General features: G+C 34.9%; 1 long non-coding RNA gene across 2 annotated transcripts in view; it reads right to left on the minus strand.

The window, feature by feature from the left end:
* LOC135967082 (uncharacterized) overlaps positions 1–18,837 on the minus strand; it is a 1,183,085-nt gene extending 1,164,248 nt beyond the window's left edge. For both annotated transcript variants that reach the window (XR_012423572.1, XR_010580944.2), the window contains exon 1: positions 18,625–18,837. This is a non-coding gene — a long non-coding RNA (uncharacterized lncRNA). The remainder of the gene's footprint in view (positions 1–18,624) is intronic.
* Between the last annotated feature and the right edge of the window lie 6,756 nt (positions 18,838–25,593).

A 25,593-nucleotide genomic window follows, 5' to 3' on the forward strand; every position in this document is an offset into this window, starting at 1 on the left:
AAAAGATGAATTCTGGCAAATATGATTTTTTTTTTCAATTGTCGAGATGGAAACAATAAAATTATATCTAACACTTAGAAAGTGACTGCTTTGTGTCAGGCACTGTTCTACATGCTTTATGTAAATGTGCACCTAATTAATTCTTACTCCCACTTCATGGGGAAGACACTATCATTATCTCTGTTTTATCAATCATAAAATGGACACACACATTGGTTAAGTAACTCACTTAAGACCACCCAATTTGGGCACAGAAACGATATAAACCAGGTAAATGAATTAGCATGAGAAAGGTAAAATATCTCATCAATAATTTTTATGTTGATTACATGTTGTCATGATACTGTTTGGGAGATATTGAAGTAAATGGAAATGTAGTATTAAAATTAATTTCACCTGTTTCTTTTTACACTATTAAAATGTACTCGTAAATTAAAAAAAAAAAAATACCATACTCTACCATCTCTCACCAGTCTTGGGAAAAATGTCTAGGAATAGCTTAGATGTATGAACTCACTTAATTCCACTTCCTATAGAGTGAGCTTTAGTTTAGTTACTAGCAAATAGTGTGCTGGGGATAGATCTAAGGACAAAGAGATATTTAAATACTGGTTCTACATTGATTACCAGTTACCATTTAAGTTGTCTTATTCTGATCAGGATTTTTGTAACGTTTTTATAAATTCATAGGGTTTCAATATCCTCATCTCTGAAAGGAAAACAGCATAGACCCAATCTTCCTTGATTGGCTTGAAGATGAAATAGGTAATGCTCAAGAAGTGCTAAGCACAGAATCTACTGCAAAAAGAACCAAGTTAAAAAGACACAACCAAGAAGATCCACCTCTCAATGTGATTTCTGTTAAAACTGCACTTTTGGCTAGTCAGGAATTCACATGGCAACCATGATGATAATGAAAGAGGGGAGATACAGTGAATTGGAAAGAAATGAAAGGTGAGGCACTACACTTTTTATTCCTTTTTTTAAAATTAAAAAGTAGTAACTCAAATATCAAAATTGTGCAAGGCAGTCATATGAGTTACTTGCAGACTCTCTTCATTACCTCTCTATGAGGCTATCTTTCATATGACATATTAGCTCCACACTTCCTAGCTTGTGACTCAGAATGTTGTGTGAACACTTTATTCTGACCATCTATGATACATCTGAATTATGACCCTGTTCTCAGTTCCCTCTACCCCTGCAGGTAGACAATACAAGTACTGAGTTCTGAATCAGAACTTAGATTCATTTTCTAAGCTTCTGAGATTTTAAAAAATCTTGCCTATTTTATTCAATGTTTTCTTCTACAAAAGCTTAGCCAAGCAAGAGATTTATGCACAACCGAGAGATACAAAAATGAAAGGAAGTGAAAGAAATTTTTCTCACATGCTCACCTTCTGCTCATGTGAAATAGGCCTTATTCTGGAACCATGCAGAACCTTTTGTGCCTTTTCTGTTTCCTTAAACTAAGGCTCCTAATTGGTGTTCTCTTAGAGGATTAAGGAAAATAAATATGTATGAGGCCACCAAAATTAGGATATTGGTGGTCTTTCAACATTCCCTAAACAGTAGATTTAATGTAAATCAAACTGAACATATCCTTCCTACAGCTTATGAAAAGTCTTTGAGTTGACAGTTTTACTATGTTGCTTTGAGGTGTATTTTCCAAGGAGAAAACACTGAGGCTGAGAGACAGATTTAGAGAAAAAGATTTGTTTTCACACATTCATATAGTACTCAATCTCTCTAAGTTTATGTAATAGTTACTCAAACTCCCTTGATACTTCCCTAGCCCACATTCTGGGTTGTCTCTCCCTACAGCAAACTGAAACTACACTGAAAATAAATTAAATATTCATCAGCCTAAAAGGATCTCTTCACATGTCCCCAGGGAACAGCCACAGGGAGAAATGCAGTAATAAAATATTTTTTACAAACAACCCAATATGCCAGTATTGACAACAATATCTACTTGTTATATGTTATCTTTATTTTTCTAGAACACTGCAATTCATAACTTTAGTGTTTCTAGTTTGCTTTTTATTAAAAAAATAAACTAGCAGCTACCTCTCACTCAGATAATTTTTACTTAACAATATAGACTCATAAAACATTACTTTTACCGATTTGCAACATGCTATGATTTTTATTCTTTGGGGATGACAATTATTTCACTTTTCAATGCTTGTTTTGTTTTTCTTTTTCTGACCTATTCTGTTTATGTCTCAAAATATATTCTTAAAAGCATATCAAAATGCAAAATTTCAGAGGCAAATAAGGGTCAAGTTTACAACTTACTGTTCTAGCAGTGGTATACTGCTCTCACATTTGCATAAAATAATATTATATTTATGAAATATAGTATTTATATCAAGGCTTTGTTAAGTTTTAATTCTATGATCTTCACTGAAGTTGAAATACTTTATTTGGACTTATAATGGATAGTGAATTCAATTTTATAGTACAGACACAGATTTTAAAATAAAAATATTTAAACAGAATTACACACACATACACATATATATGTTTTATATATATACATATATATGGACATATGTATGTATATATACATATATGTATGTGTGTGTATATATAAAATCAAGGCTAAATTCCAGATTGAGCTGATACCCATAACACTGCTAGAAGTAAAGCAGCAGCTAATTTAGACACGCCCACAATAAAAACAAGAATATGAAAGAGATGGGTTCACGGTCTTGGGTCGACATAATTTTTAATATAAACTAAGAGAAGCCAAATTACACAACACACTTTGTGTCCAAAAAAGTATTAATTTATACTGTAAATATAAACACAAATATAGGCCAGCCACACTGAAACCAATGGGAGATAAGAATATAGTTACAGCACAGGTATGTGAGCTAACAGTGTTTATCAGGTGTGTGACAGTAAAACTGCTCTCGGTAATTATTTAAGAGAATAGAAAAGTCTCCTGAAGATTGATGATGAGAAAAAGTAAATTTGTAAGTTTATCAACCACTTTACAACAATTTTTTAGAATGGATTAGCATTCATAGAATTTGTAAAGATTTCAAGAAAGTAGTGATTATGGAAGCCTACCTGTGTTTACAAGAAGTCATGCCAACAATATATTTTTCTTTCACACTGGATCTCTTAATAAGGAATTATTTTAAGAGGGAGTGGTTTCAGTAAAGTTTTGACAAAGTTTCACATGAGGTAGATCCTTACCAATAGAATGAAAGCATATAGAATAAAGGATGTATAGTTAAATGAATTTGTAGTTTAATCACTGCTGGCAAAATGAGTTATTGCAACATTGTCAAGCCAGAGGGAGACTTTCTGGCAGGATGTTAGATGGCATCCCATTCAAAATCATAGGTGCCAGTGCAGGTGACATAGAAAGCTGACATACTGAATTCACTGATGAGAATGTGGCTGACTGGCTACGCTAATTAAGTTGGGTTACAGACTTAAGATTTAAAAAGGTCTTATTAGGTAGGGTATAATAAGTTGAATTTTATTTGTTTTAAAAATCACGTGCCTATTTGTGCATGGCACAGTGGAACACACAAGATTTATTTCAGTACTTGCTAATCTTCTGTGAATGTGATAATAAGAATAACTAGCTAAAAATACTAATTTTTGTGCACCATCTCACAAATGTTAAATCATAGTAATTTTCATGAGTGGTTACTGGAAAGTTATTATTTTAAAAAATCATGTCAGTAATTTTTATCATTGTGAAGGTCTTAGTAACTATGATCTATATAAAAGAGAACTGAAACTCAAGAAGTTTACAGAGGAGATATACAAAATGTCTGTAAAGCTTCTTTGTAAATAGTAAGTGGCTATATGCATTGGAAGGTTATAATTATTTGCCTCTAAATTATAGGACATATATGATGAATTTTAAACATTGAAAATTGATATTTTCTCAGAAATGTTAACTAAGTCTAAACTGCCATGGTTGCTTAAATCTCTGTCTTTTCTCTTATTCTCATATATTTTTAAAGGTAAATAGACTAGTTAATGTGGCTCTCTACATTGGAGAGGTGTTTTAATGCTCTTTTCAATAATTTTCTTTTTTACCTAAGGCTATGGTTGGAGGATGTACCAAATTTGCCGACAAAAGAGAAAGTAGGGGGAATCCAGGAAATCTAAGGCACATCAGTCATACTTGACTTATCTGTGATAAGCCTAAGAAAACCTAGATAACGTGACCAAGGTGACGAAGGTGGTCAGTGAAATCAGAAAGAATAACAGCTGAGTTTCCCACCGTGCTCATAATGACGTTCCTCTAGAGTCTGAAGGGAAACAGACACACTTAAATTGACAAGTATATGAGCTAGTGATGGTATTTTCTGGTTTTCTGTTACTAACTTTCTTCGTTCCTCAAGTCCTTAGCTAAAGACTTTGTACTTCCTCAGTTATCCAACATCAGGTCCCTGAATCAAGAAGAATGTCTATTTTACCATTTTACAGGTATGCCTGACCCTGCCAGGAAACATCCCATCAAATCCAGCCTCTTATTTGCATTTGCCAACCAGATACTTTAGATCCAGTCACTGTAATGCAAAATATCAAAAACGTGAGGAAACATTGAGCATATTATTTTTCTTTTTGTATTGGAAATATTGTTTTGTTGTTATTGTTACATTTAAGGAGAACAGTAAGGGATTTTTTAAAAATAACAGTGGAGGATCAAAAAAAAAAACGCAACTCAGTCACTAGGAGGAACAAAAAATTGATTGGAAACCATCAGTCTAAAATTAAACAAAACCATGAATACATAATATGGTCATTGTATCAGGGGTATTTGAACTAAAGTAACTCCATTTTAAATAGGAGCTGGGTAAAATTAGGCTAAAACCTACTGGGCTGCATTCCCAGATGGTTACGAGATTTTAAGTCACAGGTTGAGAGAAGAGGTCAGCACAAAATACGGGTCATAAAGACCTTGCTGATAAAACAGTTACAGCAAAGGACTCCGCCAAAACCCACCAAAACCAAAATGGCAACAACAGTGTCCTCTGGTTGTCCTCACTGCTACACTCCAACGAGCTCCATGACAGTTTACAAATGCCATGGCAATGTCAGGAAGTTATCCCACGTGGTCTAAAAAGGGGAGGCATGAATAATCCACCCCTTGTTTGTCATATCATCAAGAAATAGCCATAAAAATGGGGAACCAGCAGCCCTCAGGGCTGCTCTATGGAGCAACCATTCTTTTATTCTTTTATTTTCTTAGTAAACTTGCTTTCACTTTGCACTGTGGACTCGCCCTAAATTCTTTCTTGCACAAAATCCAAGAACCTTGGGGTCTGGATCGGGACTTCTTTCCTGTGACATATATCTAGTGACCACAAAGGGACTATAGTGCAGAAACCCTGACTCAACGTCTACCTTTGGGTATGTATTGGGGTCCTATAACATATTTCTGGCGAACAACAGAAGGGAAGGTGCTGAGGAGACTCCTCGATGCAAAGGAAATAGACTGCAGCACTGACTGGATGACTTTGGGTAAGTGGTGGGGTACCCAGGTAAAGGATGGAATTGGGTTAAAGGCCCAATTTAGGGGAGTCAGAGTCTCTCTTAAGACAGAGTGGGTTAGAGGCCCCTCTTAATAAAAGGCAAGGACACTTGACCGACCTTGGGTTAGAGACCCAACTTAGGAGGGTTAGAGTGCCTTTTAAGATTTAGGGGGTTAGAGGCCCCTCTCAGTACAGTCCCTCTTGGTTAAAAACAGGTTTGGCAGTGTCTCTCAGTAAAGTCCTTCTTGGTTAAAAACAGGTTCGGCAGTGTGAGATGTTAACTGCTATTCTCTTTGGATTCATCTGCCTTTCACTCTTTGCTGATGGCTGTGGGTGACAGGGTTAGGCATGTACAAGATCTTAGAAAATGGGGAAGTTTTTCTTCCCTAAAAGGGGAAACTTGAGAGCTATTAGAATTGCTGGAAAAAAATCGCTTCACAACAGCAGCCGCAACCACCTGAGTTTTTCACTGTCGCTGCAATGGGTGGGTCTTTCTCTGGCCTCCCTGATCATTTCACCTTCCCTACACTGCCACAGGCAATACTTTCCTTCTCTAGTTTCCCTTTCTTATCTTTTCTGTTACTCAGGGAAACCATCTTGCCCAGAGACCACGTGTTGAAACTTCAAGTCTGAGACTGGATTAAAGATGACGGGGCCCATCTGGGGGCAAATTTAAGTCTTGCCAGTTTGATATTGGGTGCTAAGCAGAGTGGCTAAGGTCTCTGCCTAATCACACCTATTTTGCTCTGGCCAGAATGAAAAAATAATAACTTTCCTTTACGATACGTTTTGGCCCCCAGGACAACGGTACGGCAAGCCGGATCACTAGGGCCTCTCAGGGAATGAGACCCAGAAGCCTGGAACGCTGGCAAAAGGGTAAAAATTTCTTACCAGTCAGGTTTCAGGCTTCTCTCTCTCTGTGCAAACCGCTGAATGAGTGGTAAAAATAATCAGTGTTTATCTCCTCTGTAAAGTTAGGATTAATGCAAAAAAGAATTCTGAGGCTAGTCTTAAGCTGGTGTATTTTGTGCTATGAATTCGTTTTTCTGTGTTGAGGGGTACTTTAGGATAAAACACAGGCTTAGAACACCTGTGAGCCCGCTTTTCAAGACGACCCAGCAAGCTGGTCAGTAGTAAACTTGGCTACAGGTCTCTGAAACAAACAAAAAAACTGGATTAAGTCTCCACCTTGTTTAATGTCCTTGGGAGCTTCAACCTTTAACCTTAACCTTTAAAAGCTATCTTTTAACCATATGGCGGGACATTTTCTTGGTCTCCGCCTTCCAGGGAACAGGAATTTTACCGTTCATGGTCATAGTTTGCTCTAAAAATTATATTAAGTAGTTAAAAGACTTTGCAAGCTCGAAATTAACTACTCTAGAACCTTTCTGGGAAAGAAAACAGAGGTTCCCCTATATTGTAGCTTAGTAGCTACCGTTTTGCACTTTCACATTGGTGGTCTGGATTCGATTCCCTGCCTAGGAAGAAAGTCATTTGTCATTTAATAACTGCATGACCTTCTCTATTCTCTTCTCCTCTGCGGACTGTCTCAAATTTTCCTTCTCTAAGCACCTAGGAGGTTACCTTTGGTAAAGCTTAGAAGATAGAAATATTGGCTGCTTGGCATGACTAAAATCCGGTAATAAGAGATATGAAAGAATTTCTTTTTAAAAAAGCACTATGATTAAAAGTCAGCTTAATTAAAAGTGGATAAACAAGCTGTAGATATATTTACAAGGCCTTTATGTTTTTCTCTTCTTTGAACTTGTTTTTCTGAAAAAAAAAAAAATTCTTCTCAATAAACTAAATTTTTTTTCTCTCTATCTTTTTTTGTCTTGCTACTCTTAATGCACACATGAGAGGCCCTAAGATAACTTCTAGTAGCCTGGATCTCCTTGGGAAAAACAGAGGAGGTGCCACAGACCCCATTTTGGGAAAAGAAAACCTGTTTTCCTCATGAAATCCCAGGAGTTAAAAGTAAATAGATCCCTCTCAAAATCAAAGGCTCTGTTCTGTTTTGGATTATGTTATCTGATGGTTTTGAGTTTTGAGGATATCAGAAATTACTTTGCATTATAAAAGAGCTTTACTGTGTAATAACTAGGTAGGAAATACGCTTTGCGAGATGGCTAATAGTCGTTATGGAGGGATACTTGACTCTTTGCATACTTGGATCAAAGAAGCATGCTCTTGGCCTCCTGGGAATAAGAAAACATCCCCACCTCCCACTGGGAGATGAGATTCCCATGAATGATGGGCTGATTACAAAATGGGCTGATTGGCTTTGGGTTGCCTTGCAATAAAATGCAAAGTAAAATCACTGCATTGTCTTCTGCAGTATTTACCTCCTTTGGGGATCCAAGAACCAGTAAAAATAGCACCCTTAATTTTAGGGATCTGTCTTTGCCTTTAGATGCTTATTCACTGCTTATTTTGCCCAGAAACGCATGCTTTCCTGGTCCTGTTCCTCCATGGGCCGCACGCTGAAGCCAGTAATCCAATCAATAAACTGGCAAATGAAAAATCTTAAAAGTGTTAAATCTTCTGTCTATTTATATGTGTTGTATGTTCATATATAAAAAGGTCTAATTAATTGGCTTAAAGAAATAAGCACTTAAAATATTTTGTCAGAAAAATAGAAACTTTAATAATGCCTTTTTGTTTACATGACTTTACTAATCTTTTGGAAATATAGAGTTTTAAAAATTAAAACTAAATTTTTTAGTTTTAAAATAAATGTCTTATTTTAAATAAAATAAAATAAAATAAATAAAAATTTTTTATTTACTTAAAAAAATAAATAAAATGGTAAAATAAAATGTCATAAAAACGTAGACATTTGGTTTAAATTAAGGTCAAATATCAAATTTGCAAAATGCTTTAAAGTCAAACTGTTTCTTTGACTTTTGAAAATTGTTCAATTTACCTACCTTAAAGCCATTAGATTCTAGATAAGACCTGCGGACATGTGGAATTAGCCATGCCCCCTAGCTATATAAAGAAAATTATAAAGAAAAATTTTATCTAAGAAAGAATCTTGTATGGTAAATTCTTGTCTTGAAATAAAATGACTGCTTGTTTAACAGGCGGAATTTTTAGGGCAAGTCAAAAAGCCAAAAATGTCTCAGATGATCTGTGTAAGTCATGAAAGGATTTGTGAAAGGGAATTTATGTAAGAAATGTACAATTTGAAGGTTGTTAGGCCTCCTAAATGCTTCATAAAATGCCACTATGATGCTTACTGTACAACTTGCCTGCTTAAGTAAGGTAAGGCCTGGGGACACGTGAAGTTAGCCATGCCCCTAGCTATGCTGGAGTGTCAGCCCTTATCGGCATTTCTGCCTGGTGTGTCCCAGGCTAGGCCCCACACCTAGTACACAATTAAAACCCCTTACGAAGGTTTTCACTAAAAATAAAAGTCACTAAAAGTTAACATTGCAACATGTAATTAAGATTATTAAAGAAACAGTTTTACAGTAAGGTGTATAAGGAAAGTAGAATGTGCTTTTGGTAAAAGATTATAAGAAGGCATGAGAATATAGTTTTTTTGGCTAAAGGGTTAAAAACTTGTTTTAAGTTAAATGGAATAAAGCTAAAGGTTTAAACAGTTGTGGAAGGTTTATTAAAAAAATCAATTGTAAAATAAATTCTGTGTGTGGACACTGGCTAAATTTAAAGGGGTGTTATTCAGTTTTTCCATAAATATTGGAATTAAAGCACAACAGGTGTTTCTTAAAGCACTAATTTGCTGTTTCACACGCAAAAAAAGTAAAGAGCTATAAAAAGCTTGTAAGAATCTTACCTTATGGTTAAACACTAAAATTGGGTAAATATGTCTATAAGGTTTTATTAAAACTTGGGTCTAACATTAATAAGACATGAATGTAAAGGTAAAATGTGGCTTATTTGGTATAAAAACCATACTGGAAGCATTATAAAATGTGAAATGGTATTGTGCTTTCTTTGGGCTATATTTATATAAATGTGTTATTGTTATATGTTCCAAAGTTATGGGCAACTCCTATAATTCTATATAACTTAGCATATGTTATTAATAATTATAACTGTTACGTAAAATTTTGTGTGCCACATAAGTAACCAACTTTTCTTATTAATTGTAGCCTTAATAGTGGCTGTCCTAAAACTTTTTATCATCCACAGACAATTGTTGTCTTGTTTTAATCCTCTTTAGGAGGTAGTTTAAAATCAATTATAGAACTCTAGCAGGAGTTCTTAAATGCAAGTTTTCTGATAACTTTGGAAATTGTGACATCAGAATAGAGGAAAAAACTTTCAAAACTCTCATAAAGAACTGAAATGTTCATAACCCTGAAACAAAAGTTAACCTGCATGGACTAAACTGAAAAAATCTAATCTTTTTAACTTTGTTAATATGTTTCTATTCCTTTGTTTTATTTTTCAGAGTCAAGTAAACTATTCTTTCGAGCTATTTACAGCTTTAAAAAGTTAAGTGTACTCCTATGAACAAAATTTAGAGCATATTTATTTCTCTCTACCTGTTTTCTTCAGAATTTGGAAACTAGTTGTGAGTATTCTTAACTTATGGCAATATAGCTATTTGCATAAGTGCAATAAGAATCTGTTTTGTAACAATACACAATTGGAGAAATTGGTTATTTTAACAAGGCTTTGACTGGAATATTGTGCTTTCCTTTAAGGAATCAAACCTGACTTGTAGAGCAAAGAAAAGCCCTTAGGGGAACTGGTCTTATATCTTGCCTACAACAGTCCTTGTTCAGGGTTTCTGACCTGTGGTAAGTAAAGAATGTCACTTTCTAACAGGTCCAGAAGCTGCAAGTTCTGGGACCTCAAGAGGAAAGAAATTTACCCAACTCATAGGTATTTAAGGGTACAAACCCATGGCTGGACTCAGCTTTAAAAAAGTTGTATCTAAAATTCCCTCTATGGAACAGAGTTTTGGGAAAGCCAATTTAAAAAGAGCCTATATGAAAAATAGTCATTCTTGTTGCACTTTATACAAATAATCAGGCCAAGTATAGTAAAGCAAATCAGTCTTACCATGATTTTAGTAAAAATGGGAAACTGGAAAAAGAAATATTATGTTTCAAAAGCTATGGTACACTTGTTATTAAATTCTAGTCTCATCGGTGGTTTTTAAGTTTGTTTCTGCAATTTAGGCTAACCCTACTTATTCCTGTGAATCAACCAGTGATCTCTGACTGCTGCTCAGAACAAGAGGGATGGATAATATAAATATCTAAATCAGTATTCTAATTCTAGGCACATTACAATCAGCTAACAACCCCATATCAGCTTCGTTCCAACAGTTGCTCAGTTTATGAAAAGCTTTCTAATTTAGTTTACTTGGAATAACTTTACCTATTTTGCTTTACTCTTGTGGAATATATTGCTGTTATACTCTTTGTGTAGGAATACAGGACAAGCTTGCTGAGTGTTTTCTTAAATTATACACTTATTCATCTTCCAAATATCATCTTTTGTCAAAACTCAAGAGTTATAAATGGACCTTACCATACTTATGCTTTCTGATTGAGCTCCTTTCTATCCTGAATGCAAATGACCCTCATAGTTAAGACAGAAATATCATCACCCCTATTCAGCCCGAAGAAGTTACAAAAGATGGCTTTTCATCCCTCTGCAACCCTTAGAATTAAGGGTTCTCTTATAAAAGGGAAGGGAGAAATGTCAGTGGCGTTTGAACCAAAGCGACTCCATCTTAAATAGGAGCTGGGTAAAATGAGGCTGAAACCTACTGGGCTGCATTCCCAGAGAGTTAAGGAATTCTAAGTCACAGGATGTGACAGGAGGTCAGCACAAAATACAGGTCATAAAGACCTTGCTGATAAAACAGGATTCAGTAAAGGAGTCAGCCAAAATCCACCAAAACCAAAATAGTGACAAGAGTGACTGCTGGTGGTCCTCACTGCTGGATTCCCATCAGTGCCATGACAGTTTACAAATGTCATGGCAACTTCAGGAAGTTACCCTATATGGTCTAAAAAGGGGAGGCATGAATAATCCACCTCTTGTTTAGCTTATCATCAAGAAATAAACATAAAAATGGGCAAACAGCAGCCCTCAGAGCTGCTCTATGAACTAGCCATTTTTTATTCCTTTATTTTCTTAGTAAACTTGCTTTCACCTTGCACTGTGGACTTGCCTTCAATTCTTTCTTGCACGAGATCCAAGAACCTTCTCTTGGGGTCTGGATAGGGACCCTTTCCTGTAACTGTAGCTGGGTGTGTGAAAAGATCATATATAAAACGTATGCCAATCAAATCTTTATTGCTACAGAATGTAAGATTTCGTCTAAATAAAAGAAAGCCTTTTGAGTTGTTCTAAATGACACATTATTTAGAATGAGTAAACACTATCCAATTACCTGAGTATTCAGTAAGACAATTTATAATCACTTCAAGAATGCTCTATTTTGTAATATTGTACAGAAAAAAAGAGTGGGATAGTTTTCCAAATTATTGCTTCTATTTAAATAACGATGATAGTAATAAATATCATTATAAAAGCACATGCATAAATCAATTCATAAATTAACATTACTTTGCAAAATGAGCCTAGAAAACAGAAGACTTCATATTGCTACCCATGCCCATTTACAGCTTCAATCGACACATTACTAGGCAGATATTCTTTCTTTAAAGCTAGAAATAAACTTAGAAATATGTCTTTCTGAAAAGTATGCAGGCTGTCCCTGTAGGAATATACTTGAAGCCAGCAGCACTGAGATGTCCTCAGTCACTGTAGCGAATGATGAACGTCCAAAAATATTCTGCTCCTTAAACAGGTTGATTTTTTTTTAACCTTGTGTGATTTATGCAGAGAATCTGTAAAACATTCCAGTTCATCAAAAGTCTAATTTACATACATTTAAAGGACATTGTGGAAAATAATTAACTACTGAATGCATCACAATTCAGAGTGAATGTTGACTGAGAATTTTTAGAACCTTAAATGGAAAATGAGGAGGTTAAATAAGTATACTGAATTGGTAGGGGGAACAAAAAGAAAAAAAAGAGAAAAGGGGAAGGAGGAGGGAGAAGAAAGAGGAAGAGGAAAAGCGACCAGCCGGGAGAAGTTGCTTTTCTTGCAATGCTTCATATCCTAAACTCATGTGAAATAAAGAACTTTTGATTCCTTTCCCCTCTATTTTTTATGATTGAATAATTTTCTTGCTTTCTGGCCATCAACTTGTAGTGTATTAAAATGATTACATATCTGTGTGCATGTAGCAAACCCATCTCACCAAGTTGTAGCTTAGAGACTTGCAAGGAAGGAGACACTGGCTTGTGAAAGTCAAACTAAATTCCAAGTCAAGATTGTACTTCCCATCACTGACATACATAGGTAAAATCTCAATTAAAAATTCATAGACATTTTAATAATTTTGAAAAGCATCTACTATTGTAGTGGTAATTTTCTAAATGTTTGAATATTCAAGGATATTACCTGATATATTAAAACTTATTTTATTATTCTCTTTACCTTTCCTCACAATGACATGGGAGATGGCTCTTGCATAGCCAGTAGAATGGTTTTATTATACCTGATTCCACTCTAATGACAACAAACAGAACAAGACATTTGAGCTTATTTTCACTATTTAAATCTCAAACAAGTGGAATATTACATAATAGTTTCCTGAGGTTAAATCAGGAATTATTATTATGTATTTAATTATTTGTTTATGTTTTCAGAGACCAGGTCTTGCTTTCTCACCTAGTGGCACCATCACAGCTCACTGCAACCTCAAACCCTTGGGCACAGTGATCCTTCCTGCCGTGGTCTGCTGACTAGCTAGGACTACATGCCTGTGACACCACTCCTGGCTAATTATATTTATTTTTATTTTTTTGTAGAGTGGAGGTCTCACTATGTTGCCAAGCTGGTCTCAAACACCTGGCCTCAAGTGATGCTCCTGCCTGGGCCTCCCAAAGTGCTGGGATTACAGACATGAACCACCACACCCAGTCTAGAAATTATTAATTTCTATTTATATTCATACTTCAAGCTATAGATAGTTTATATGTAAACAATAATTTCACAACAAAAACTTTCTGCTATTTTTTTAAAGAATGCATAGTGAATTACTAGTTTACACAGGATGATTGCCCAAATAAATAAATTTGAAGTTGAAGAACAACATGGATAAGATGAGGCTGTCTAGAGAGGGAACTAATTTAAAACTTGGAGAGTGAATCTGCACGTGTGATTCTAGGCAGTATTTTCTCTAAATAGTGCCATTATTAATAGGTGAATTAAGGAATTAATGAAATATCTGCCATTTAACATCTCAACTTTGTCTTTTTTTTTTTTTTCTTTTGAGGCAGAGTCTCGTTCTGTCACCCAGGCTGGAGTGCAGTGGCGTGATCTCAGTTCACTGCAACCTCTGCCTCCCAGGTTCAAGCAATTCTCCTGCATCAGTCTCCTGAGTAGCTAGGGTTATAGGTGCCTGCCACTGAGTCCAGCTAAGTTTTTTTTAAATGATTATTTATTTTTATTTTTTAAGTGGATATGGAGTTTCACCACATTGGCCAGGCTGGTCTCAAACTCCTGACCTCAGGTGATCTACCTGCCACAGGCTCCCAAATTTCTGGGATTACAGGTTTGAACCACCACACTCAGCCTTGTCTTTCTATTTGATCCATGTAAAATTTAATTAAAACCAATTCTGGTTTAATGGGATCTACCCCATCTGCACCCAAGTCTTCTAAACTGGAAAAAAAAATACATCAGAAATAATTGTGTCCTTTATTTGCACAGTACCTTTACACTTACTCTATATATTTAGAGAACTCCAGTTCCCAAAGACCGTTAACATCTGTACTTCCAAAGAGTTGTTTCCAGCCAAGAGACATGTTAATGTCAGTTCTGACTCCCCACACAGAAAGATAGGTATAAGGAAAGGGAATAAGGACAGTAAGACAAGGGCTACTGTAGCCTTGGTAATTGGTTAGCTAGATTAGAGTCTTAAAAATATATAGGAAATGATGCCTATTATCTATATTTTGATTTAGAACAAAGACATACACACATATAATTTTATGTTTTATGTTTTTATTATTTTTGTATTTTTTTAAGTATGAATATGCAAATACAGTAAACTATGTTTATATTTAAGCTATTCAAAATGCAGTGTTAATACCCAGTGGAAAACAGGTAATTTCATTGCTTTCTTTTTGAAGTGCTTTCTTCATTGAATTATCTTGATACTTTAGTATGTATATAAATGTGTACAAATATTATTAAATACATAGCAACATAACTGTGTTCCTCACAACATGTGCATACAAGAAACAAAAGAGGTGAAAGAGATAGGTCATATCAAATTAGAAAATGAAGCATAGAGTGAAGGGATTTCTGCTTGTAACCTAACAATTGATTTGAAAAAAATATATATACCATTAAAGGACATTTTACTAAAATCAAACACCCCTTCGCAATGTAACAGAAAATTAGCAATGTCCTTCCTTGCTGTTAACTTGAAAGGCTGTTAAGAATATAAGAATTACTCTTTTTCACCACCAGGTGGCTCACTTTCTATACCAATGCCTGATCAGAGATGCCACTGTGGCCCAGAGACTAGAGATAATACAATTCCCACTAGAGGGTGTTGAAAGAAGAAAAGCAATTCTTTCAGAGCAGACCTGAAGTCCTGAACAAGGAAACACCTGAACTACAGCTAAGATTTCCTCAGCAGCCTGGGAGACAGAGCGACATCCTGTCTAAATGAAAAAAAGAGAACTGTCTTACAGAGACTGAATAAATGAGGTGATTTTAGATTAGGGACATTTAAAACCAGATGGAGACTTGTCTAATAACCATTCTGTGTCCAAGTCCAAAATGTTTGACAGACTTCTTAAATGCATTCATAATGTGAGACGGGTATTTGCAGGGGAGGAAGGTACTGAGAGAGAGAGAAAAGAAAGCAACCTTGAAATAAAACAATAAATCACATTATATAATTTTGATTGAGTTTGGAATTAGAATGGAAAAAAAGTAAGGAAAAGGGGAAAAGAAAATAAGCCAGCAAAGTTGAAAAATGTAATATGGAAAGGAAATTCGCTTTTCTAGATTAGCAAGATTGCTCTTAGCAATTATATTTTCTCTAGTAAACTGCATTTTACTAGAGACTGCATTGTACTTTCTTTGTACTACCTTCTAAACTGCATTTTACTAGAGAAAATAAAATAGGCCAGTAGCCATAGAAGCTTGTAACATTATCCAATGTATTGCTATAAAAAAACCTTACCATCTGGATCCTAATTCTCCTCAATATTTAAACTGTGCAGCATTTTCTTCTCTTCATCCTAATTTATAGCTATCACTCAACGCAGCCCTGAAGGGTGCATGCAATGTGCCATTGTTAGAGCTAGTGTATAATCCAAGGTAATTTGGGGAAAATCACCTTAAGAGTATAACTACATGGTTTCCTCAGTATTCGGCACCTGTTTGCATTTCACAAAAGCTTATAGGTTTTCTTCTTCGTTTTTTTTTTTCTTTCCTTGCTTTTGCGTTGGTAAGCATTGGTCTGCAACGTCACCATGCATATGTAGAAATGCCTGGGACGGCACCATCAATCCTACCCCACAGATTGGTAAGAACTGAAAGGTATGTGACCTAACAGCACTGAACATTGTTGATAACCCACTTCTTTGGCTTAATCCATAATATTTATTCATTACCTTTATTTTAATAAAATTCTCAAAATACCAATTCACCAAGATGCCCAGGAATGGTTGTCAGATGTAGGAGAAACAAAATTGTGTAAAGACTAAGAAGGCTGGCGACTAGGAGCCAGAACAATGACAGAAGAGTCATCACCTCTGGCTGTAAGCAAAATGAAATTGATTCCCTCTCAGAAAAGACGGCTTTGAATGGTGATCTATAATGTGCATGTAATTGGCTAACTCTTTAACCTACCTCACAAATCTGTTCACCTGGGGAGAAAGGTGAGTGAGGAAGACCAAGAAGGAGAAAGCTCACCCAACAACTTAATTAAATTACATTTCACTTCCACAGCAGGCCTGGTTAAGATTACATCTTTGGATCTTTTAGGTTGCTGGCTGAGTTGGACATCTTTGGCAAAACATAAACAAATAGAGAGTATTCTCTGTATTCTCTCTCTCTCCAAGATTCCACTCTAAGTGCACACCATCCACCCAACATGAAAAAAAGAATTATGTGTCCTCTGTCTCCTTCGCTCCTTCTGATCTCTCTATTTTACTAGGAGCAATATCAGCTGAGCCATCAGCTGCCACAGCACCATGAAGAGAGTAATATAAGCAGGTCTATGGCAAGTTTGACTGTGAATTAAAGTGTGAAGTAACAAAAAGTAAAGTTGTGCTCTCTTTGTGTGTTTGTTGTTGTGTGGCAGACTAGAGAATCTATTTTCTCAAAATACTTTATGAATATTCAATGTAGAAACTACAAATACTATGGAAGCTAAAGGCAATACCAGACAATATACATTAAATATTTGTTAGAGAGTGAAAGTCCCTATTGGATGCTGCAGAGTGATCACTTGCATTAAATATTAATGACAAGTAAAGAAGGTAACTGTTCTTTCTTTGTACTACCTTCTAAAGAGGCAGCAGACAACCTGTGTGTATGGTCTTTTTGCTCAAAGGATAGGTCCCTGGAGTTATCAGAGAAAGTACCTGGATGTTTGAGCTTGAAAATTCCTGACCCCAGGTGATAACTTCTCTTTTAAGCATACATCTAGATCTGCCCGAAAGTTGTGTGTCATGCTTCTCCATCAGAACTGAGGTCATCCCCATCAAAACACCATGCCACAGCTCAAAGGCACTTCCCAGAAGAGTAATGAAAAGAGACTAATGTTTTTAAAAGTGTACTACACATGCAAAGTGATGCTTGTAAAAACAGTCACAAAAACTGTGTCTTCTGATTCTCTGCTTACCACAGACTTCACTCTTGGTGCTATATTCTGCAATAACCCAGAGGCACCATGAGCCTGACTTGTGTTTGGGACTCATCTTCTGAACAGCATTTTCTTTATGATCATTTCAATTCAATTGGATAAATTATGGTTATCAGTCTCTCGTAAAACTTCTTGTGAAATTATGTATATGAAACAATTAAAATGAATATTAAAGGGTGAAGACATTAAGTTGTTGAAATTTTTCTTTATTAACTTTTTTACTCTGAAATTGGCTAAAAAATATGTACAGTCAAGGAATATTCGGGGTGATAATTTATGCAGATTAGTATCACTAAAACAAGTAGACTCAAATCAATAAGCTACAGTTTTCTTTGGAGTTTTATAAATACAGATCTGTTAACTAAGAAACCTCTAAATTCACAACTAGATTCTAGCTCATTTTAGTAGAAGAAATCCTCTCCAGTTAATTATTTCTGTCCATTAATCACTTTACCCACCTCACCACAAGAGTGAGTTATAGCAAACAAATATTTCCCCTCTTCAAATCCACATCATCCATATATGTATAAGAGCTCTAAAAGATGAAAAGACATTTGATTCCTAGCTTTCCTTGACAAATACAGCAATTTGCATGAATATTAAACTTCTGTGATTCAGCAACTTTCACTCCTGTCTATATCACCGAATGTTAAATGCCAAAGAAGAGTTTGAATCCATAGCTCCCACCACTTGGCTTTTATTTTACAAGACTGAGGTATGTTTTTCCCAGGAGAAGAAGAGCATTTAAAGGTCTTTAAATTACACATGCTGAGTTGCATAACAATTGTCAACTAACTGAAAAGGTTAGAAGCGCACGCTTATGCTAAATGTGAAGTTGCCTATGAATCACAAAATGAGGCTGTCTCATTATCTGCAGAATATTTCTAAGGGTTGGGAGAGAGAAGTAGAGTTACCCGTCTGCACTAAAACTTCTTTAATCAGAAGAATCCTGCTAAACTATCAAGCCCTTACTGTTCTGCTTCTTTAGCAAAAAAAAAAAAAAAAAAAGAAAAGACTTTCTCAGTTAAAGTAAACGCTGTGATTGAGAAGGTTTTCCCATGCCTAAAACAAGAAATGGCAAGAGCCTACCTGAAAGTAGATTGTGAGGTAGCTGGCACATTAGGAAAGAAAGCGACTAGGAAGCAGTCTTACCTTCAGTGTGAAGCAACCTCCTCACCAGGCAGGCTGGCTTTTGGAAGAGTATGCCCTCTTGCCAGGGCTGGCGAAGCAGCTGGGAAGAAGTGGGCTGTCTGCCACTAGCTGTGACAGCTGCGTGTTACCATTCCCTCAGATACTGGACTCTAGCGCTCCTCCAACAAATCAGGCAGTGGCCGCTTGTACCTCAGCAGAGGAAGCTGGGACTGCAGTTGCTAACGCTGCCTCACTTGAGGGGAAAGCACTGGTGTGTGTGTGTGTGTGTGTGTGTGTGTGTCGCGCGTACACTAACTGCCAGCTCTAGGCTGTGCCGATGTGTTCTGCATACTCAAACTGCTCCTGCCAAGAGGAGTCTCTTCCACACAGACCCCAGCCTCCCCGCTGAGGAATCACAGTCCGCTGACCTTGCTGCTGGGGAATCTGGCTGAACGGCTCACTCATCAATAGATTCAACAATCAATCAAATAAAAGAGATTGGATCAGCATCAGATAGGGACAAGTGCTTCCCCCATGAGCATTGAAATTTTTTTAAAAGATATCTCTATTCAACATTTTATATTTAGAATTGATTTTTTCTTCTCTTTAAGCCATGATGTCTTGAACACAAAGTCTAATTGATGAGCCCCTAAGTTAAAACTTTTCAAGTTGTTTTCCCAGGCAGGATGAAATCTTATCTAGAAGCCAATTCAAAACATTTATTCCAGAGACCTGTCAGATGCAGACTTGAACTTATAACAATCAAGTTATGATGAATCAGGCTAATGAACTGCTTCTAAAACCAGGGATTTCATGTCACCATACATAGCAGAAATGTTTGGAACCACAGATAAAATCTATGTTTGAATCCTACCTCAGTTTTCTTTAACATTAATCCAACGAAAATTATGAGGAAATCCCTGTGCTGAGTGCTGTGCTAATAATTATATGAATTTCTTTATAAGACACATTACCATTATTAAGTACATAATCTTGAGCCAGTCATTTAAATTTATTGTTCTTTAACTTTTTCATCAGTAAAATTGTAGGTGTTTCTATGATGAGTCATTTATTTAAAAGTACACATGAAAATGATTTGTAAACTATAAAAGGTTAATTGTACATTACAGATTTTTTTTTAATTGCCATAAAGAATGTGCAACGCTCTATGAGACATAAATGAAGCTCTTCAGGGTCTATACACTAAATGATATTAGAAAGTTTCATTGCTGAGCTCTCAGTTAATACCTGTGATTTCAAAGTCTAGAGCTGACCCACCTGAAAAGCCAGAAAAGAACTTATGCACCCCCTTACCATGTTTTTTCTCTGAAAAATAAATAAATAAATAAATAAAATAAAAAACAAGAAAAAGGAATCCTGGAAAACTAAGATGAAATTTTCTTCTCTGAAATTAGGGTCGCAATATTATACCAAACTCAAATCCCAGAAACACAATGTAGTAGGAAAGAGCAGAAATGGGAATCAAGACACTTGGTGTCAATCTGAGATCCATCACCACGTCCTTTAACATTGTCTATAATAGTGATGATGGTAATAACCACCACTGCTACCAAAACAAGCACACACTGGAAGCCAACATTTACAGAGTGCTTACTACCAGGCAGGATTGTTTTAGGCATCCTGCATGTATTAACATTTTTACTCCTCACAACAGCATCATGAGGTAGATAATATTATCATCTTCATTTTGCAGATTAGGGTAACAATGCATAGAGGAGGAAAGTTAATGTCTAACAAGCTTGCCATGGCTCTCTTTTATTAATTGAGGGAACTATGGTAACTATTTACATTTTTAAAACTTTTTACCTGGAAACCATTCTAAGCATACAAAAAATTGCAAGAATAATAATAAAAATACCTTCTATGCCCTTTAATCAGATTTATTTATTAGTAACATTTCCTCCATTTACTTGATCATTTGATATATAGGGTGAAAGTGAGAAACTTGAGCTATTTGAACATAATATGCATATATTATGCCCCTTTACTAATTATTTCAGTGTACATTTCATTAGAATGGAGGTATTACACTACATAACCAAATAGTTTTATAAACATCAGTAAATTTAACAGTGATATAAGTTTAATTTATTGTCCATTTTCCAATTGGTCATTTAAACCAATAATGGGCTTCAGAGCACTTTTTTCTTTAGAAGCGTTTCCAAAATATCGTATGTAGTTGTCATGTATTTTTGGTCTCCTTTAAAATACGAGAATTAAAATTTGTCTTTTACTTTATGACATTTTTGAATGACACCATTGAGAATGCATTTATCTCTTTTTTAATGAGCATTTCTAATTTTCCATTTGTATCATGTTTCTTAATGACTGGATTCAGGTTATGCATTTTCAGACAGAATACTGCAAAATTGTTGTTGTGTTTCTCTCAGACTCTCATATATGAAGGCGTACAAAGTCCATCTATACTCATTGGTTCTGTAAATTCTGATAACATAATCATATGCTTGTTTTTATTTCTACACCATATAAATACTTTTTTTTCTCTTTTAACTATTAAGTGACCTGTAGGAAAACACTTTAAGGTCATGCAAATATCTGTACCTATGATTTCAGAGTCTACAGGTGACCCATCTGAAAAGCCAGAGGATAACTTATGCACCCATCTATAATGTCCTATCTCTACAAAAAGCTGAAAATCTAAGATGACATTTCCTTCCCTCAAATCAAAGTCTTCCATTAGCAATATCAGACCAAATTCAAATCGAGAAATACAATGTGGTGGAAAAGGGCAGAAATTGGAATCATAGTTTCCCATTATATTTACAATTAATTGATAATATGATGCTTGCAAAATAATAATTTTCCAACTCAAATTCTCTCCACATCCATAGGACACTACATATTCCATTGTTAAGAAGATCCCTCCATTTTCTGACACTCTCTCCTCTCTTTCTCTTGCTTTCTCTTCTCTCTGGCTTTCTCCCTCTCTGTTTTTTTCTCCTTGATCAGAAAGGATTCATGGATTGCAAATGTTAAAATAATAATCAATGCCCATTCTACACAATCTCTTTCAGAAAAACAGAAGAGGATAGAACACCCCCAATCTATTTTGTAAGGTTAGAATTACCCTGACACCAAACCAGATAAAGGGAACACATACACACAAAAATCCCTACAGACTGTTGTCCCACATAAAGATAGACATAAAAATTATATATATACATATACCATTATATGTTCCCCAGAAATAAAAATGCATTATTGATACATGCAACAGGTTAGATGATTACCCAAAACATAATGATCAATTTGGAGCTTATTCTTGCACATGGTATGAGGAATACATCTAATTAGATATATTGTTCCAAATAACTTTTCAGTTGTCCCAACAATGATTAAAAATGCAATCTTTGCCCAGTGATTTCAAATGGAGATTCATTATATAATGTATTTATAAACATGGTTGGTCTATTTTTGGACTTTCTATTTTATTGCATCAGTCAGTCTGTCTTTCTATTCAAACACCAATACTACACTGTTTTTCTTATAAATATATTATAATGTGTTTTAATATCTATGAGGTTTAATCATTCCTTATAGCTCTTTCTTTTCAGCATTTCTACAGTAAATTTATGTGTTTATTTTTTCATATAAACTGTAAGATGTTTAGCTCTATAAAATTCTCATTACAATTTTTTTGTTAAGTCACATTAAATTTATAAGTACACTTAGGAAGACCTAAATCTTTATAATATAAAATTATCGTAACTATGAAGAAGGGATGTCTTTCTCTTTCTCCAAGTCTACATGTGTGATGTTCAGGGGTGTTTTATAGTGTTCTCCATTTAATATAGTTTTTGTTAACTTTATTTATAAGTGTTTTATATTTTTGTTGCTTTGCTTTGGAATTATTTTATCAATTTTACTACCTAATTGGTTCTTATTTGTGAATAGGAATTCTATCCATTTTTGGGTGTTAATATAGTACCCCACTACCTTATTGAAGTCATTTTTGAGATGATTTTTATTATTGATTCCCAAAGCTTTTCCAGGTATACTATCATGCAACCTGTAAATTGAGTTAATTCTATTTATTCTTTCTCAATTTTTATATTTTTAGTTTTTTTATTGCTTGTTTTATTTTTAAATCATGGGTGTTTTTAGGATTTTACATTCTAGCACAAGGCTGGTATTAAGACTCTCTCTCTCTCTTTACATATATATATAGAGAGAGAGAGAGTGCATTATTTATACATATAATATGAATGATTTATTATTTGTTATGCTGAATTATGTTGAAGCCTTTTCCATCAACCATATGGATATCATGTAAATTACAGTGAATTATATTAATAGATTTTCAATATAATAAACAATCATTGCATTCTTGGTATAATTTATAACGCACTATTTTCTCATATGGTTTGGATATTTGTCCCTTCCAAATCTCATGTTGAAATGTAATCCCCACTGTTGGAGGTGGGGCCTGGTGTGAGGTGTTTGTCTCATGGGGTGAATCCCTCACGAATGGCTTAGTGCTATCCCCTGGCGATGAGTGAGTTCATGTGAGAGCAAGTTGTTTAAAGGTGCATGGCACTTTTCCTCTACTGCTTACTCCTGCTCTCGCTATGTGATATGCTAGCTCCCTTTTGCATTCTGCTATGATCGTGAGCTGTTTGAGGTCCTTACCAGGAGTCGAACAGATGCTGATGAATGTATGGCATGCAGAACTGTGAACAAAATTATATCATTTTTTAAGATGAATTACAGAGCCTCAAGTATTTCTTCATAGCAATGCAAGAATTGCCTAACACGTTTTTTACCGTGTTCAAATGTGTCTGCTAATAATTTATTTAAGATTTTTAAATTTCTAAGGGACATTCATCTATGTACAAAGGTTACTGTTATCAGACTTGGGTATCAATGCAATATCTGCATCATAAAAAGAAACTGGAAGTTTCCTCTTATTTTCTGTGCTCTGAGATAATTTATGTAGCATTTGTATTATCTGGGCTTGAAATGTTTTTAAGGTTTTCCTGTGAAAACTACACTGTTTTTTCCTCTGTGGAAACCTAGTGGTTTTTTAAGTAGTTCCTTGATAATTTTATGCATTTGTCATCTGAATACTGATCTGTTTATGCCTCACCACTACTGCAGTTAATTTAATAAATAGTATTTTTCTAAGAAATAATCTATTTTCTAGGTTTTCAAATGTGTTTTTATGTATGTGTATGTTCACTTATTGTTTTCCAATTCTTCCTTATCAAAAGTTAAGTCTACTTTTGTGTTTCCTACTTTTTCATGATTAGATTTACATCCTGTGTGATCTTAAAGAAATACAATTTTAATTTATTAATTTGATTTATTTTTTTCTATCCTTTGCCTCATCAGTTTTAGTTTTTATCTTCATTTTTTCTTCGGTATACTTCTGTTTGGTTCACTTTTTGTTACTAGTTTTATGAGTTAAAATTTTAACATATTTATTCTTATTTTATTATTGTGCGCATGTAAAATTAGTTCTAATTGCTACTTTAAATAAAGTCCATAAATTTTGATATGTAGCTTTTTCAATATTAATTATAAGAGTTCTTAATCTCTATATTTTAAAAAATTTTTAGATTCAGGAGATACATGCATATGCACATTTATTACAAGGGTATATTGTGTTATGCAGAGGCTTGGGCTTCTGTTCAGCCAGTCACTCAAACAGTGAACATGGTACCCAATAGGCAGTTTTTGGCCCTTGCCTCTCTCCCTCCATCCCCCTGTTTGGAGTCCCCAGTGTCTACTGCACTCATTTTAAAAATATGTTCCTGTGTACTCAATGCTTAGCTCCCACTTATAAGTAAGAATATACGATATTTGGTTTTCTATTTCTGCATTGAGTTTTTTAGGATAATGTCCTCCAACTGCATCCACATTGCTGCAAAGGACATTATTTTATTCCTTGTTATGGCTGAGTTGTATTTCATATTGTACAAGTACCACATTTTATGAAATCTGCCGTTGATGAACACTTAGATTGATTCTATATACTTGTCTTGCAAATAGTGCTACAATAAACTTAGGAGTGTGGTGTTTTTTTGGTAGAATAATTTATTTTCCTTTGGGTCCACACACAGTAATGAGATTGCTGGGTCAAGTGGTAGTTCCATATTTGCTTATTTGAGAAATATTAAAATTGCTTTACACAGGGGCTGAACCAGTTTGAATTCCCACAAGCAGTGTATAAGCATTCCCTTTTCCTCACAACCTACCCAACATCTGTTATTTTTTGACTTTTTAATAATAGCCATTCTGACTCGTATGAGATGGTATCATTTTGTTTTCCAATTCTTCCTTATCAAAAGTTAAGTCTACTTTTGTGTTTCCTACTTTTTCATGATTAGATTTACATCCTGTGTGATCTTAAAGAAATACAATTTTAATTTATTAATTTGATTTGTATTTCTCCAATGATTAGCAATGTTGACCACTTTTTCATATGTTTAATGGCAACTTCTTTTGAGAAGTGTTTTTTCATGTCCTTTACCCACTTTTTAATGGAGTTGTTTGTTTTTTCTTGTTGAATTAAGTTCCTTATGGATTCTGGATGTTAGTCTTTTGTGAGATGCACTGTTTGCAAATATTTTTCTCCATTCTGTAGGTTGTCTGTTCTCTCTGTTGATAGTTTCCTTTTCTGTGTAAAGTTATTTAATTTGGTCACACTTGTCAATTTTTGGTTTTGTTGCAATTGCTCTTGAGGTCTTAGTGATAAATTATTTGCCTTTGCTGATGTCCAAAAGAGTATTTTTTTAAGATTTTCTTCTAAGATTTGTATAGTTTTAGGCCTTACATCTTATCTGTAATCCATCTCGAGTTAATTTTTGTATAGGGTGAGAGGTAGGGGTCCAGTTTCATCCTTCTGCTTATGGCTAAGTTTTCCAGCATCATTTATTGAATAGGGTGTTCTATCCCAATTATTTATTTTTGTCAACTTCATCAAAGATTGGTTGGTTGTATGTGCAT

The sequence above is a fragment of the Macaca fascicularis genome, chromosome 14, assembly GCF_037993035.2.
Source record: "Macaca fascicularis isolate 582-1 chromosome 14, T2T-MFA8v1.1".
Classification (NCBI taxonomy): domain Eukaryota; kingdom Metazoa; phylum Chordata; class Mammalia; order Primates; family Cercopithecidae; genus Macaca; species Macaca fascicularis.